Source organism: Meleagris gallopavo, chromosome 9 (assembly GCF_000146605.3).
Source record: "Meleagris gallopavo isolate NT-WF06-2002-E0010 breed Aviagen turkey brand Nicholas breeding stock chromosome 9, Turkey_5.1, whole genome shotgun sequence".
Taxonomy (NCBI): domain Eukaryota; kingdom Metazoa; phylum Chordata; class Aves; order Galliformes; family Phasianidae; genus Meleagris; species Meleagris gallopavo.
In genome coordinates, this window is record NC_015019.2 from 12194990 (window position 1) to 12212297 (window position 17308).

General features: G+C 52.2%; 1 long non-coding RNA gene across 1 annotated transcript; it reads left to right on the forward strand.

Moving 5' to 3' along the window:
- Nucleotides 1-6: 6 nt before the first annotated feature.
- Nucleotides 7-17300, forward strand: LOC109369080. The gene is made up of 2 exons (XR_002117723.1): nucleotides 7-216; nucleotides 14726-17300. It is a non-coding gene; the product is annotated as an uncharacterized LOC109369080 (long non-coding RNA).
- Nucleotides 17301-17308: the final 8 nt, after the last annotated feature.

Here is a 17308-nt window from a genome sequence, read left to right on the forward strand (position 1 = left end):
AGGGAGAGCCCCGGACCGGGGCCGAGCGGGGGCCGAGCGGGGCCGCCGCGCCCTTCCAGCCTCCCGAGGGCGGCTTCGGCTGGGTCGTGGTCTTTGCCGCCGCCTGGTGCAATGGCTCCATCTTCGGCATCCACAATTCCTTCGGGATCATCTACACCATGCTGCAGAGCGACCTGGGCGAGGGCAAGAAGGACCCCACGCTGGAGTTTAAAACAGGTACGGGTCCCCTCCGGCCCTCCCCGGCCCCTCCCGGCCCCGAGTGGAGCCGGACCTCTCCCTGCCCCCCCGGCCCCGAGCTCGTCCCTATATTTATCCGCCGCAGTATCATGTGTTGTTCCTAAGCTGCGATGTACTCAATTAAAAGTAATTCATCCGAAAAGCATGCCCGGAGCTTGTCCTGCCCGCTACCTCTTGGTGCAGGGAGAGCGATACCGGATCAGCCCGTGGAGTTCATGTGGTTCTTATGTGATTCTCGCTTCCCGCCGTGGGTGTCTGGCTGGCTGTCCCTCTGTCCTGGCTCTGGGATCCACAGGCAGGGTGAACATCTGCCCTGCAGCCACGTTGCCTTGAAGCTGCTTTCCTGGGCAGGCATAAGGCCACAGACAGTGCCTACCTGCACATATGAGTAGAAGCCGGGGACCCAGCCATCGGGGCTGTGTTGCATTGACAGGAGAAGGGACATTTCACTGCACAGTGAGGGGACCCCAGCCCTGGGGTGGCAGTCAGGGTCCCTGATGTGCCAGAGGCCCAACCTTCATGAGGTCATTTCCATCCTGACACCCATGGCCCACCTCACTTGTAACTCATGGTCAAGCTCTTGGTGTAGGGCAAAACCCAGTGATTTTGTTGTCCCTCTGCATGGGACACAGGACTGGGGCTGGTAGGGAGCTCAGAGCCCACTTTGGGGACCGCTGGTGGCCAAGCTGTCCCCAGTCCTTATGAGAAGACAGAGGTGATCCCAGCCCAAAGGCACCACCTGAGAATGGGGAATTACCCCTGCGATGCTGTCACCGGAGAAACAGAAGTGACAGTGTCACGGCAGTGTGCAGGGCGCGTGTGGCTGGGGTAATTACAGTGATTGATGGGCTGTGCATGTGTGAGATCCTGGGCAGCTCATCGCTGAGCTGGCTGCTTCCTGCTTGCCATGATCCTATCTGCAGAGCCTAAGGCAGAGCTGGGAACATAGAAGCAGTAACAAAAGAAATTGAATAACACAAGCCCTGGTGGTTTCAAGACTACATGCCCAAGACGGAGTTTGGAGGAGACAGCATCTGTCTCTCACTCCCAAGACATATTTATCTGTGGCTGTGACCGCACAGAGGCCTCGAAAAAGAAAGGTGTGTGGGTGTGTGAGGTGAGCCGGGGTGGGGAATTACGCTGCCTGGGTGATGGATCTGCGTTCCAGCCTGGTCATCCAGCAGAGGGGCTATTGAGAGCCACAACGTGGGGATGAGTCTGGTATCAGCGGGCTGTGGGTTTTGGGGTGAATGCTGGGGGCTGTGGGATGTGGTGTGGGGCCCTCAACCCTTCCTCCCCTGGTTTCCTCACTGCTCCTGCTTGGGGTTGCATAATTTCCCTGCGGCGGTCGTTTGTGTGCAAACGTAATCTGGAAAATATCGGAGCTCCTTCATGAGTGTGAATTGATACTGCCTTCCTGAATCCATCCGTCCATGCCCCAGTGTCCTTCTGCTTTTCATGGCTGGCAGCGGCAGCCGAACGCTGGGATCCCCTTGTCTTGTGCAGATGTGATGGGAACACGCAGTCCATCCTGCCCTAATACCTGACACAGCCCTAGGGCTCCGCACCCTGGCTCCCATCCCCATGCCCGGGGAGGTGGACTCATGTTGGAGGGGCTCTCAGCCCAGTGCTGAGCACGGCCACGGCCGTTGAGGCATCCCTTTAAAAATAGGGTTCTGTTTATGCTGAAGCGGGTACTGGTCTGAGCCAAACAATAGCCGCCCAGCGCACAGCTATAATTATCAAGGTTTATTTCTTGTTTGCACTGGTCACATTTTCTCGCGTTTGATCTTGAGAAACGCAGGATCCACGGAGTTCAAATTTCGGGTCAGGCTTTGAAAACAAACCCTCTCCCAACAATGCATTGAATGCATACGCTGCTTTGTTTGGAGAAATATACTGCGAGGCGGCCGTCAACAAGCAGCGCTGCGCTCGCTGCCGGGACCACCGCCGTCCCCTCGCAGCGTGGGGCCCAGCCGGGACTTCAGCACGGCACACTCTGTGCTTTTGGGTTTGTTTGCTTTTGGGGGGAGGCAGAGATTGGCGGGGGGATCACTGTCACTGGGATAAATATAAAAAAAAAGGCATGTGAGCGCTCAGCCAGAGCAACTTGTCCTGCTCTGCCGAGGTGCTGAGTGACAGCCGAGCGTGGCTGCTGGACCGCATCGATTTTTCCCCCGATATTCTTATTTATCTTCTTCTTCCCCCCTTTTCTGCTCTTTGTCAATACACTAGGTACAGATTAACTCTCTTTGCTTAATATTTAATGTTTCCATTGCTCAAAATGGGAGCTGAGTGCACCCAGAAGAATGACCCCAGGAGCTGCTCTGCTTGGCCACAGTCCTTCAGGCATGTCTGTGTGTCCGTCCTCCTTCTCCCTCCCCCCCCCCCCCACTCTGTCCCATCAGCCTCCTCCTCCCATCCGTGCGTGGGAGCGGGAGGAGCAGCCTTCTCTTCTTGCCCAGCCCCAGTGAGTTAGCTGCGCAGCCCTCCATGCACGGGTCTCACTGTGCCAGGCTGATGGCATCTCCATAACTGGCTTTCCGTTTAATCTGAGGGGGGAAAGTTTCTCCTGGAACACCCATTAGGATGGGTGAGCTTAGCTGGAAAGGGCTGTTTGTAACCCAACACCGTAACGGGGCGGGGAGGCTTGCTGAAGGAGTGACTCTGATTCTTGACAAAATAAAGCGTTTCAGTACAACCGACACGAGGAGAGCCTGAGGGGAGCAGCTAGCATGGCTCCCCCCGGGGCTGGAGTGTGGGCCCCCTCATGAGGGAAACCCCAGGCAGAGCAAATCACAGGAGGTAATTCCTGGAAACAATCCCAATCCATTTCAGCAGTGCCCAGAGGTTGGAAGGGAGCGGCAGCCACAGAGCTGCACTGTGCTCAGCCTCCAGCATCCTCCCGTGGTACCCGCTTTGAGCTCCCACCTTCCTACTCAAACCTGCAGGATTTGGCACTTTCATTCACTGCTGGCTCCTCTTCTCACCCTGCACAGCCAACAAGTCTCGTGAGCTTCTGTGTTGCTGCCCAGGTTTCCAAATCAAACTGGGGTCCCCAAACCTTACCTGCATCCTCCAGCAGTCAGCCAAGGGGATGCTTTGAATGCTTTCAAGGATAGAGGCTTCACAGCTTCTCTGGACAACCTTGTTCCCAAAGCGGCACCTCCTTGAACCCAGTGTTGTGGGCTCACTGCCCTCGAGTGCTCCCCACCTGTTCCACAGCACCTGCACTCACACTGTGCAACATTTGTGCTCACTACTCTTTTCTCCTTCTCTTCCTAGAAGGATCGTTCCCATTCCCTGTCCCCAGGGAAGGCAATGCTCCTTTGGCAGCGTGTGCCGGGCTGCTCATTGCCGGCACCGTGGGAGCTCGGTTCACTCCGGGCTATTTCCTTGCATCCACCCCAAGATAGTTGGGGCGGTTGCAAAAGCCCCATGACGCGCACTCAGCATTGCTGCAACACGCTTTGCATCTGTGAGCGATGAAAATCTCTCCCCCAGCACCTCGCACAACAGGTCCTGCCGGCTGCTGGGCATGGGCTGCGGGCAGAGGGCTGTCCCACTCCAGCCTCCCCGCTCATTTTGGGATTTGGGGTTTATTTATCACCCGATGCATGATTTAGGGTGAGAAGCTGGGTGAAGCCCTTCTGTCCTCCATCCCTTTGCAGGGTGTGCCCGGACACCCACAGGTCATGGCCATACGCTGGGTGTTTATCCCAGTGCAGCTCATTTAGGGCAGCAGTCTCCTGGGCACACATGGGACCAGCAGATTGCTGCAGACTGCACTGCCTGTGACTGATGCTGGTGCTTGGGACTTGCTGAGGTTTACCTGCTGCAGTGCTGTGAGGGGACTCTGGCATGAGCCCCCACCAGTCCCTGGGTCCAGTGGGGACAAGGCACATGGAGTCCAGCAAGTGGCATCCCCCAAATCCCCTTTCTTTGGCCACCTTGCATCAGGCACCAAAACAAAGCTTTTGTTTCAGGCTCTTGGCCTTAATCCCCACTCCTGCAGCTCCTGCGCACAGATGGGAGGTGAAATCCTGCCTCTCGGGGGATATTGCGTGAGTGTGTGTGTGTGTTTGTACTTGCCAGCCGTCTCAGGGTGCAGTGGTGCTGGAACCTGGCGAGGAGCAACTTGTACACAACAGCAGCTCCAGTGCATCCTCAGCACCAAGTCCAGCGGAGCGAATTGCCCATGATTAAAGATTGGTACTAATTATATAATGGGCACACACGTGCCAACACCCAAACACACTCCCCTTAGGATTTCCCAGCTGGGGAGCGCTGCACCCTGCAGCCCTGCCCCTGGGTGGCCATTGGCCCTGCAGTGGTGACAGTGGCATTTGGTGGCCGATGGTTCCGTGGCACCACAGACACTGGGCAGAGCACTCTCTTCCCAGTATGATCTACCGGTCAGCAACTCTGCTTACGGCACGGTTTAGAACTAGATGAATTTTGAGGCCCCTTCCAATCTAAGCCATTCTATGATTTCCTACTTAGAAAACTCCAAACCCAAAAGCTGCTTTCTGGCCTCCTGCTTGAGGCAGCAGGGAGTACCAGGGCAGTGCTCCGTGGCAAAGAGGCAATGTCAAGGCGTTCTTGGTCATGAGCCAGCTATTAATCTGCGTATTTTAGCAAAAACACATTTATTTCTTGAGGTTTGTGCACACAATGGAAGCAGGGAGTGCTGGGGTGGGGGCTGCAGGGGATTAGCTCGCTGTAAGCTGGGCATGCCAAGCTCCCGGCCCAGGGAGAGCTTAATTAAAGTTGAAGGAGAAGTGTTTCCAAGAAAATAATACAGGGTATTTAAATGGGATATTTTTGTTCTGGGCCCAGAATGTCTCCTTTCCCTCTCGGTGTTAGCTTTAATAAAACAAAATGAGATCTCCAAGAAAAACAAATTGGAGCTCTTTTAAAAGGCGCTGCGGAGATAAAAATCAGTAACACTGTTGCTGGTAACACCTTGGGTTATTAAAACGGAAAGAATGCTAACGATGCGATTTGCATCAGCCTTTTTTGTGGCTGCGCCCCGGCGGCACCCGGCCGCCCGGCCAGGAGGTCTGCAACCTGCCCGCGGCAGGGGCACTCGGCCCAGCTGAGGCAAATGAAAATAGAAAAAGAGAAAAAACAGCGAGACTTAGGATACAAGTTGCTCCAAACCTAAAGTCTGAATTGGAATCAATCGTTGAATTGTTGAGGTTGAAAAAGACCACTAAGATTGTAAAGTCCAGTTGTTGAGATCATCAAGTCCAACTTTTGTCCAATGGTCCAAGCAGTTCACTGGCATTTGACCTTTTTGGAAGGTAAAAAAGGGCTCTTTTGGAGGTGATGAATGTGTGGATGAAAATCCCCAGCTTTGCTTTTCCTGGTATGCAAGATGCCGGGGCTTGGCTCCTCTGCAATAAACACCACGATTGTGCTGATGCAGCTGGATGTGCTGAGTCCCTCACTAAGCCTGCTGCCCTGGCACCATGCCCTGCCTGCTCGCGGACCCTCCTCGCCTTTTTATCATAGAATCATAGACTCATAGAATGGTTAGGGTTGGAAGGAACCTTTAAGATCATCCAGTTCCAACCCCGTGCTATAGGCAGGGACACCTTCCTCTAGACCAGGTTGTTGAAAGCTCCTTCCAGCCTGGCCTTCAGGGTGAGAGCACCCACAACCTCACTGGGCAACCTGTTTCAGTGTCACCCCTCTCACAGTAAAGAATTTCTTCCTCACATCTTGTATAAATCTATCTTCTTCCAGTTTAAGGCCTTTTCCCCTCACCCTGTCACTGCCTGCCTTATAAAAAGTCCCTCCCCAGCTTTTCTGTAGGCCCCCTTCAGAGACTGGCAGGTCGCTAAAAGGTCTTCTCCCAGCTGCAGAGCCCCAGCTCTCTCAGCCTGTCCTCACAGGGGAGGTGCTCCAGCCCTCTGATAATCTTCATGACCCTCCTCCGGTCCCGCTCCAACAGTTCAATGCCTTTCTTGTATTGGGGATCTCAGAACCCTTCATTTGGCTTTCAAATGCCCAGTGTGGTAAAGCAACAACCAAGTTGGCCACTCAGCAGTACTGGCCAGCACTGCCATCAGATAAGGTAATTACAACTCTATCACTTAATTGTGGCATGTAATAATAGCAGAGTGTTACTGAGATATGGTGCTGCCAAATATCAGACACACTGGGTGGTTTGATTGTTATTTTTGCAAAATAAACTCAGCGGAGCCCTGTGCTTCTGGAGGTGTTGGGGTTTTCTGGGATCCCTGCTCCATTCCTGTTGCCCTTGAGCCAAGATGGGCATCACCTACTGTGTTCTCCAGACCACAGATTTTCCATTTTCAGACAAATGTCTACCAGAGTACAAGGCACATTTTTGCCACGTTTTTGCATCTCCAGTGATGTGGTGACACAAGTTCAGGAGTCACAGCCCATCCCTGTGAACCTCCCTCATGCCTCCCCATTTCCAGTTCTGCTTGCATCTGGGCTAAATAATGTATTTTGGGAGAGGGACTTAATTAAGGGAGAATCACATGAAATTAGTGTATTGCCAAAGGCTAACAAATGGCAGTAGATTTTTAAAAAGTTATTAAACTCTACCCTGCTCCAGTTCATCAAGCAAACCATAGAGCAAACAGTCTGGAGTGTGGGTACTTCAGGTCCTGATCAGAACCCTGTGGTTGGCCATTAACCCTTTGGGGCTGAACCTCAGGCTGGATTTCAGAGCTCTCCCTCCTAGTGGCCATGCCACTGTGACCATGCCATGGTGGCCATGACATGGCATCTCCCAGGGCCACATCCATCAGTAATGCATTTCTCCCTCTCCTGCTTTGTCAGAGCATTTGAGTTCAGGAATGTGATGGAGGCTCGAAAAGCAGCCTTCTGCTCCCGTGTGTGAGCTGTGAGTTGCTGGCATTTTCCCCATTACTCAGGGCTGGTGACGAGTCAATCTCTCCATGTGCTTTCTTATGAATGAGTAAGTTTTGGCTCAGCCCCAATGGTCGAACAGGTTGAGCAAGAAGCAGCTGGTATGGGTCTATCATTGTCAATGTAGGCAGAAGGGAGGCTCTCCAGGCTCTGCAAAGCGCCCAGCCGCTCCGACCGGTCCGATTCCATGTCCTGGTGGGACCAGCAGTGGCTTGGGGGGATCCCGAGCATCGATTGGGGCTTGCTTGGGCTTCTCCATTGCCTATCCTGTGACACCTCCTGACTATCCCACCTCCTTGAAATGCTAGAACATTGTGGTCAGCTCAGAGCAAGTGCTGGATGCCTTGCAGATGGGGAGCCACATTTTGTGCTGTGCCCATGCACTCATCCGTGTCCCATGGCTTCCCTCCTTGTCCCCAGGTCCTAAGGGCATCAGCTCCATGCACATGGATGCACTTCCCTTTCCAAGGGACAGGGCATGAGTGGTCTTCTTCATGTGAGAAACTGGAAACAAGTAGCAGGAAAATGAGCCAAATGGCTGCTCAGTGACTGGCTACCACTATCATTCTCATGTCTTGACTCCTACTAGAAAAGGGGAATTTGCCCTTTGATCCTTGCGCCGACCCCAGAATACAACATTTCCCTGGGGAGGAGGTTCTCTGAGCACAGAAGTAGGATGTGCAGCTTTTAAACTCAAGCTGGAGGAGGCTCAAGCCCCCAGTGCCCTACAGAACCCTTCCTGAACCTGCTCTGTTATTTATTCTGATCAAAAAGCCCTTGATGCAGCAAAATTCTGGTGTTCCGCGCGGCTGGAGGCACACTGCTGCCCAGGCATTTGGATTCATCCAGGGTCCCTGTGTCCCTCGGCCCCGCTCTGCCCTGCAGCACTCCTTCATACTTGTGTATACGTGCGTGCACACGCGGATGCACACAGCCCTATGCACACACGTGTTCCCACAACTGGAGAACTTTCAGATGAGAGCAGGTCAGCCAAAAGTAACACCCCATTGGCAAAGGGGTCTACCCCATTCCTCTCTGAAATAAAAATAAATAATCTCTGTATTACTGTTCTTCAGTTTCCTTCAGCTATCAGATTTGCTTAGTTATGACATGCTCTATTTTTCTGAGATATCCAGGTGTTCTCAAACGTGTGCTTTAATGTAAGGGAACTCCAATGAAGAGATTAAGATCGCAGGGAACTTTTACCCCTCTCCTGGCCCCTGGGTGTGTGGTTTAACAACAACATACAGACTTGGGGATTTTTCTCTATCAATGGGCTATGAGAGCACTACACGGAGGCACTTGTTGGGGACCAGGCAGGAACTCCTGGCACAGGAGGAGGAAGCTGTGTCCCGGTGGCCACCAGCAGAGCCACATCTGACCCAGCAGCTCTGGCTCAGCTCCCAGACAGTTCATACTAAGATTCCTCTGTTTTTTTATCTATTGCTTTTAATTAGCCCTGTGGGATCCCCAGGCAGCCAGCATCACCTCATGCCACCCCACACCGGTGTGGCGATGCAGTGAGGTGCAACAGTGCCATCCAAGCCTTTGGCCATCCATGCCTTATTTCATTGGGAACAAAGCCTGTGTGCGAAACAAGCTAAAAGCCAATATGCAAAGGGCCTCCCCTTGGAAAGCCCACACAGCAGCTTCTCACACTGCATAGACTTTTGTATTTACAGCCATGGCTATAGGCTTTTGTTGAGTGGACTTTGTTGATGATGGGTTGCAACTTGGCAAGAGCCACGTGTTGCACTGGAGGAGAGGGGCAAAGGAAAATTAATTATTGATCAGCCAAAGGACATCTAATTATCAACTGGGGGAACTTGAGGCTGATGCTATGCAGGGGCTGCTCCTTTCCCATCTCTGCCCCATCCCTGCTCCTTCCCTACCCTCAGATCTCCCAGGGTTTGAAGGCTGTCAAATGCCTAACCAGGGGGTAAAAAGACCTCTGTAAGCCTATTCCAAGCCCAGTGTTTTGCCTCCATTTATTCTCCTCAGCCTCTTTGTATTCCCTTTGAAAACAGAGTGTTTTTCTCAGCATGGCTGGTTTGAGTTTGCCCCTTTGCTGGGATGCTGACAGGCGCCCCTGGGAGCTGTGCTGGGAGGGGCGCGGAGTCGAGGCTGATGGTTTCTTCTCAACATTAATGGGAAACAGAAGATCGCTCGAGAGAAATCTGGCAGAGAGGAGAGCTTTGCTGTCTCTTCCAGTCTGGAAAAAAGCACCCGGCCTCAACCCGGCCTCCCAGCAGAAAGCAAAGGATTGCCAAGCGCGGCACAAGCCGGGCTTGTGGGAGGGACAGGGAGGGCATACAGATTTCAAGGGGATGAAGCAGACAGAGACCACCCTGTCTGCAATTTGAGAGAGGTCCCACTGGCGACCATCCTCTCCCCAAGCGCATTGAGGGCTCATAATGTATCCCCATGCTGCTTGTGTCCTTGCCAATTCCTGCCTTGGTTTGTCATCCGTGCCTTGGTTTGCCATTCCATACCTCCTGGAAGTGTTGGGCTGCAGGAAGAGGTGAAGCCACGCAGCACATTCCAGGAGCTCCACCACCTGTCTTTCTGCAAGAGGCAGGCACTAGTCCCAGGCTCCCAACTCCTAGTGGCCAAGGTGGGTTCTGGAATGAGGACACATCTTTGGGTCAGAGGATGATGGAAGGCTGCAGTCTCCCAGGTGTCAGGGCCAGACATGGCTGGGAGGAGGTTAATCACAGCCAAAGCCCCATGAAGTTTGGTCAGGTCATGGTTTTTCCAAAGACTCACTATTTCAGACGTGCAGCAGCCAGTGTCCGGGGCCACGGCTGACCTGTGCCATCCGGCCAAAGTTAATCATTGCTGTTGGCTCTGGGATCTGCCTGAACTCAGAAACACGGACCTTTTCCCCATAAACACATGGTGAGGTGGCATGGGCCTGGAGGGAGTCTCAAGCTGCCAGAGAGTGCAGTCAGCTGGGAAGAGCTGAGAATCCTGACCTTAACATGAACCCTGTCCCTTATCCTAACCCTAATTCCAATCCTGACTCTGACCTGAATTCTGACCCTAACCTTAATCCTAAACCTGACCCTAACCTTAGCCCTAATTCTGCCTCTAGACCATGCTTTCCCTACTCGCTAGATGCAAAATAAATAAACCCAGGGACTCGGTTTGCTGCAGTGTGTTGATTTGGGGGACATCTGAGTGGTATCAGAGCCAGGAAGAAAATTATGTAAGAAAACAAAGATGAGAAAAGCTGGAGGAAGGGGTTCTGGCATTGGGCACCCAGCGGGGTTGTATTGGCCCTGGCACAGTGCATGTGTGTGAGCACAGCTGCACTTGCTGCTGGTGTTTCTGGTGCTGGAAAGCTTTTTTCAGCAATAAAAAGGAACCTTCTTGTCCCTCAGGTTTGTTTTGAAAAGGGGCTTAGGAACAATGAGGATTAATGAGCAGATAGAGAACGAAAGGCAGGGTTTGAGTCTCAAAATGTGTGTGCATTTCTGAGCGGGTGTTTGCGCCAAGATAAACGCTGCCAGGAATCAACATCGCACACATGAAAGGCGAATCACAGATTGGCTCTGCATGCAGGAGGAGGGCATGTGTGTTAAAATGGAACCGCTCCGGGTTCCACAGTAGCGCTGGGTAGAAGGGGCCAGGGCTGGGGAGGCGTGAAGTGATGTCTGATGGCAGCAGTGGGTGAATCATCTCACAGAAATTGTAAGCCAGGAGGAAATGCAGAGGAGAAAATCCTTCCCGGCCTGCCTGGGCAAACGGTGCTGCCCATCTGCACTGCATGTGCTGCCTACAGGTTCTGAGGATCTTCACAGAGACAGGCGCGTGGTGCTGCTGTTGGGGTGAGAGTCTCTCTAGCATCACGGCTCAGGGTGAGCACGGTGCAGAGTGAGTCTCAGTCTGCATCCTGTGCACATCCAAGGCACAGACCTCATGCAAACCCTCTGCATCGCTTCTTGTTGAACCAAACCATGGTCTGCCTCCATCCCCACTTAGCATGGCTGTGAGACAGTGACCATAGGCTGCTGTCTGTCACTTAGTGGTCACAAGACATCAAAGGACCACCATGACAAGGACACGGCGTTCATGAGGCATTGCCATGGGGCTGAGCAATCCCCTTTATTCCCAGCTTTGGACTGTTTGTGAGCTGTGCATGAAAGGAGGAAGTAGGGACAAGCTGATGAAGGAGGACTTTGTTCAGAAGCTTTGGGTACGGTACCAAGCAGGGCTTGCTAGACCCTTAATGAGCTGATCTGGCTTTGGGCTGCACGTGATGCACGGGCTGACTGTATCCCCTTGCAGCCAGAGGAGTCTTTGGTGTTGCTTTGCTGCTCTCCAGCTTCGCCACTCTCCAACTTTGCTGTGCTGCTCCTTGCCCTGTCCCTTCCTCCCACGCCCTGTGCTGGCCTCCTCAGCCATCACGGTGTGCCTGCCTTATTCCAGTCTTCTCAGCACGGGGTGTTAGCACGGGGCTATGTCTCAGGCTCATCTTTGAGCAAGCAGGGGGATGACGCAGAAGCTCTGCGGGGTAGAACAGCTGCTGTGTGTTGGCTGCAGATGCTTGGGGCTGCACTTAGCTGCCTGTGTCAGCAGGGACACTGGCTTGTTTGGGCTCCCAAAAAGGAGCCAGGGAGGCTGGGAAGGTCTTTGATGATCCTCCAAGAAATTTCAAGCATCTGAGAAAGGACACCCTCTGCAGCACATCCTCATCCCCATTCATTACCCATCCCCATTCCCTGTTCCTATCCCCATCCCGTCCCTGTCTCTCCAGCGGCCGTCCCGTCTGAGTGGGAGAAGCCGCGGGAAGCGAGGGAAGACACTTCCTCCAGCGCCGGATCTGAGCTCACCTCCTGGCCCTTGATCCCTCCCGCCTGCGGTATGTGGGTCAGCGGGGAAGCACGACCGCCAGCGACGTCCCTTCCTCTTGTCTCCCTGGAGAGGCGTTTTTAAAGGAACAAATAGGCTTGGCCCAAAGTACTGTGCAGCACGGGTTTTAGTGGTGTTTTTGTGAAAGCTGGAACAATGTACTCAGCACCGGGGGGAATTGGGACCTGCATCTAGGAGCATTATGTTTTGCCATTTGTTTCTCCCCTTGCTGTGCCTACCTTGCCCTGCTATAACATTTCCAAAATAAGGAAGGGGAAGGAGGTTGCGGTGGTCTTACTGGGAAGAAAACCATGCAAGCATGGACTAACCCAGGGTCCCTGCTTCTGTGAATACACAGACCTGGCACTCAAAGTCCCTTGGCAGGTCCTAACCTCCTGTTAGCCCTTATCTGCCATAAGGTTCCCAGCAGTGGTCCCAAGGCATTGCATCCATGGCCTGATGATGTGGGGCTGATGGGCAAATGGGGATGCTCTCTGGTTTCTGCTCCATCTAGAGCCCTGAGCAGAGCTGGGAGCAGGGATTGCCTCAGCCACGTTGCTAACCACTGCATCATCATACCTCTTGAGTACCTTCAACCATTGCCTTCTCTACCTTTGAACCCGCCACAAGTCAGCAAGTTGGCTATCTTTATTAAGTCAAAGTGGGAAGGAGCCATGTGGGGAGCTATAGCTGAGCTCTACTCTTTGTATGACCACTCTGTTTGATGGGATGCTCTCCTTGGTCAGCCTCTGCTACAGCAGAGGCAGGGGAGAGGGCTGCTCATGTCACCAGCCCCATTGTTGGCTCTTCCTGCACCCCAAGCATCTGCAGAGCTCCTTCAGCTCAAAACAAGGGGCAGGTTGCACATCCCTAAGGAGTGGGAGCCCTGCTGTCCACAGAGGTGTCCTCCAGATTCACAGCCTCCTCCAGTCCCAACATCCTCTGCAAGCCAGGTTGTTGTTCCCAGTAATTTTAATTCACTGTTGTTACCAAAACCTCTTTTTATTCATTGCTTGTGGTAAGCCTTTTCTCTGAGGTAGAGCAATTTGCCATGGGAGTCTGTTTTGTTTAGCAGCTTTAATTGGGAGCTATCTCCTCTCCCCAACCCGGAGCTGGGGATGCTGAGCACTCGGTGCTGAGTGCTGGCCAGGGCTCACTTTGATCTCAGCATGTGAGTGCACATTTTGGGTGAGAGATTGATCCTGCTTATTTGCGTGTAAATCTTGGAGCAGTTAAGATCCGAATCTGGCCCTTTAAATTTAATACACGCTTTATGCTTTTATTTCCGTGTTTCTTAAAGCAATTTCCAAAAATAACAAACTTCAAACATGACGGGGCCATCTCACATTTTACTGCCTTGGCTGCAGTAGAAGGAACAGTTCTGGAAGCACATTATCCACTTTACCGAGCCCTGCCCATCTTGGCCGCCCTCCCGCCCCTCTCCCCCACTGCAGCCTGGCCTTGGCTTTTCTCTTCTTGTGTTTGCTCCTCTCTGAATTTATTAAGGAATACTTCTGATTAAATTGGCTCCTTGAGAGCCTGCAATTAATTCTGAAGGGCCGGCTCTTCCAGAGCTTCCCTGTGTGGTCCCTGAGAGGCCAAGCTGAGGAGGTTGTTTTGCAGCAGGAATTTTCTCTTAATGGGGACCTGGCTATTTTCTCCAGCAGTCTCATGCTGCTGGAGGACCGGCTGCTGTTGGGTGCTGAGAGGCCTTGCGGAGCTCCTGCTGTAGGTACAAGGGAGATAGAAGTCAGAAAGCAGCAGGGAATGTGGCACAGGGCTTCAGGATGCACCAGGCTGTGTGCTCCAGCCCCTTCTGCCCCCTTTGACTGTTTGTCTGTCTTGTGCAGCCTGCCCCCCTTGCTCCTTCTCACTGTGGGTAGACAGAGATTTTTTCCTTTCCACATTGCTTTTTCTTGAAAGCCTGCATTTCCTCCCAAAAGCACACACCAAAACCATTAAAAAGGGAGAAGGTTGAGGGTGGAGCTGAAATAATCTCAAATAATAAAAGCTTCCTAAAGCAGACAGACAGACAGACAGACAGTGGTTTTTCCATAGGTGAGTTAAGAGGAGATATGGGCTCCTGGTCCTGACCAGGGGATGGGATGTCAGCTAGCACAGCCAGCAGCTCTCGGAAGGCAGAGAGGTATCCCCATGCACTCCTCCTTCCAGCTGCCTCCTTCCAGCCTCTGCCGCATCTCTGGTTTTCATTTCGTATTGACATCCAGTTCCCATCATGCCAACACCATGAGTTGCCTGTTGGTTTATTTAATTGCTGTTCAATTGATGTGCCTTGTTTGCTGTGTTTGGATCTGTCTTCTTGCTGGTGGGGTTAGGAGGGATGGTAAAACCATGCTGATGGAGACTGGAGCCGCCTGGAGGTTGGGAAACCCTGGCTTTGTGAGGAGGGAAGAAATGCTGTGTTCATGACACTGGATCTGGATATCCCATACCTCCAGTTGAGATATGGGACCTTTTGGCCCTAATGATGGTAGCAAAATCATAGAATCATTAAGGTTGGAGAAGACTACTAAGATCATCTAGTCCATCCATCAACCCATCAAGGTTCTTGTGGTACACTGGCTGGACATGTGGGGTTAACAAGTCGTGTGATGGGACTGCCTCTGCCCAGACTGCCTTCAGCACTGAGGTTGGTTCTTGTTTTGTTCAGTGCCCTAACCCCATTCAGTCATAGCCCTGACCTTTCTTCATTCTCTCTCCCTAGCGTGGGTTGGCTCCTTGGCCATGGGCATGATTTTCTTCTGCTCTCCCATTGTGAGCATCTTCACTGACCGCATCGGCTGCAGGACCACAGCAGCCTTGGGAGCTGCCATCGCCTTCATCGGGCTCCTCTCCAGCTCCTTCACCAAGTAAGGATAAAAGTCTGGGGCAGACGGGGGTGTTCAGCCTGGATAAACTACAGCCCACATCCCTCTCCAAGCTGCAGTTTTGTCCTTAACAAGCATGAGCTTTACTCAAGCGTGGGGCTTGCTGCACGTTTCCCCAGGCAGGTGCTCTTTAATGTGCGTTTTGATGGTAGCTCTACCCAATGTGATGTGATAGACTTTCTAACCCAATGCATTTCCATCTCGGTGAGAGCAAAAAGAGGTCGCCCCCACTGTCCTTTACTCACAGCTCTTTGCATGTTGTCTCAAAGGCACTGCATCCTCCAGAGTGTCATTTGCCTCAGTTTGTCTGAATAAAAATTTTGCTGTGGGTTGGGTTTCAGTTCCAATCAATATTGTTTTAATTAGAATGCTGCAAGAAGTGGTTTTTCAAGCAAAAACTTGCTGGTTTCATAGAGGGCGTGCCTGGCGTGCTCCCACCCTGGGGTGCCTTGTTGGGAACCGTGGCCCCCTGCATCTGTAGTTGCCCTGTCACCATGCAGAAGGGTAGGGCAACAGGGACATCTCCCTGGAAATTGAGGACTCTCAGGGTCATGGGGCTGGGGATGCCTCTGTCATTGGATTTGGCACAAAGGGCTGGGTTCATATCAACCACCATGCTTTAGGAAGAGAGAAATCTTGCTGTGTGAGGTATTTTGTGGTTGTACTGGAATTGCTAAGTCACATCTTGAAACAATGGTGAAAAACCTGGTGGGAAAACAGGGCCAACCCAAGGGAGCTCAGGGGCATGCAATGTACCTGAGTGACCAGAAGGGGTGGAGCCAGGATCCACCACTTCCCAAACCTCATTTAAGGGTTGGCAGTGGAGGCAAGGGTATCTTGTTGGAGTTTCCTGCATACTTGAGGCCTTCTGAAGGCAAGCATCTTCTTTCCTTTATTTCTGTGCCCATGGCTGTTGTATTTGAGCAAACCTCCACTTGCTACACCTAGGACCTTGCTATTACTGCTGCATTTTCTGTTGTGTTACAGAGCTGAGCTTTGAATTCCATCCCTTCTGCTTCTCCCTCCCCTCTGCATTTTCTGCCTCTGAAGCTCTGCCAGCAGGGCTGAGCCAGGGCTCTTCCCCTGGGGAGCATCAGTGAGGGGCAGCCACTGGAGGGGCATTTCCTCCTCACAGTAGAGCTTGTTACCTATGGGCACTTTGTTACCCACTGGGACCTTATTATCCTTGGGAGGCTTCCTTGTCCTGACCCACAGGAGACCTTATCCAAAAGGACTTGTTATCCGTGGGAGAGCTCCGTGTTCCAGGAGGATGTGGACTTCTGGAATACCTCCTCTTCCAAACAGATTCATTATCCGTGGGAGAACCTCATTCTTCATAGGAGACTCCCTTGTCTCAGGGAGATTGTACTCTGTTCCTATCAGGGAGCAGCTGGTTGCTTTCCCAGACAGCAGGGTGGCAAATCCTGACTAAGCAGTGAAGCTGGAAGGAGTCCTAGCTTTGGTGATGTCCCACAAGGATGTCTTAGTGCTGATGGAGAGCAGATGGGAACAGAGACATTTGTCTCCCTTTATCCCACATATCAGCTTAGCTGTGGCACCAAGGCTGGTGTAACCCAGCTGAGGTGGCCAGGGCTGGAGAGTGTGCGGTCAGAACTGTCCTGCTGCCTACTGACTCCAGGATGTGTTTCTGATGTGGAGTTGCCCCGACGTAGCTGAAAATTGCCTTTCAAGACAGCAGTTTGTCTTGTAGCCCCTGGGCACAGCTTTCATGTTCCCTGTCCTGCTTGGCTTGCTAAAGAGAAGAGTTTGTCATGGAAGAAATGATGTGCTTGTAAACATTTGCTCAGTTTTGAACTGTTCTGTTAGATCTGATCTGCTTTTTATTTGCTCTGTGAGCAGTACTCAGCATTTCACATGAGCAGTTCTGAGTGTTGGAGAGAAGACCCCGTTGGTGCAGCATTGCTTGCCCAGACCTATCTATTGCAGTGTCTTCCAATGCAGCATTTTGTGGCAGACTTTTGCAAGTGAATGTATTACACAGGGATGAAATAATACTCCATCTGGAGTGAACAGAAGGGTGTTATGCACTCCTTTACTTCAGCTAAGGAAGGAGCTGGGTTTCTTTGGGAAAACCAGGCTGGCCTTGGGAAGAAACTCCTTCCAAAGGCTCTCAGACTTCCTGCTGTTCTGTAGGGCAGCCGCATCGCTCCCTGCTTGAGCACAGACACCTCTGTAAGGTATAAATGAGATCTATTAACCATCTAATTGAAGCTCCCAGAGGAGCTTAAAGGAGAACATAATTAAGGAGCCTGGAGCCTGGGCAGAAATGTGATGTTCTCTCCCTAAGTGCCTAATAACTGAGGTTGGTGCCTTCTGCTTTGAAATACTGGGTGCAGAATGTTTTCAATTAGTTGTTTCAGTGCAAAGAAAGGGGGGAAAAAAAAAAAAAAAGACTTGTA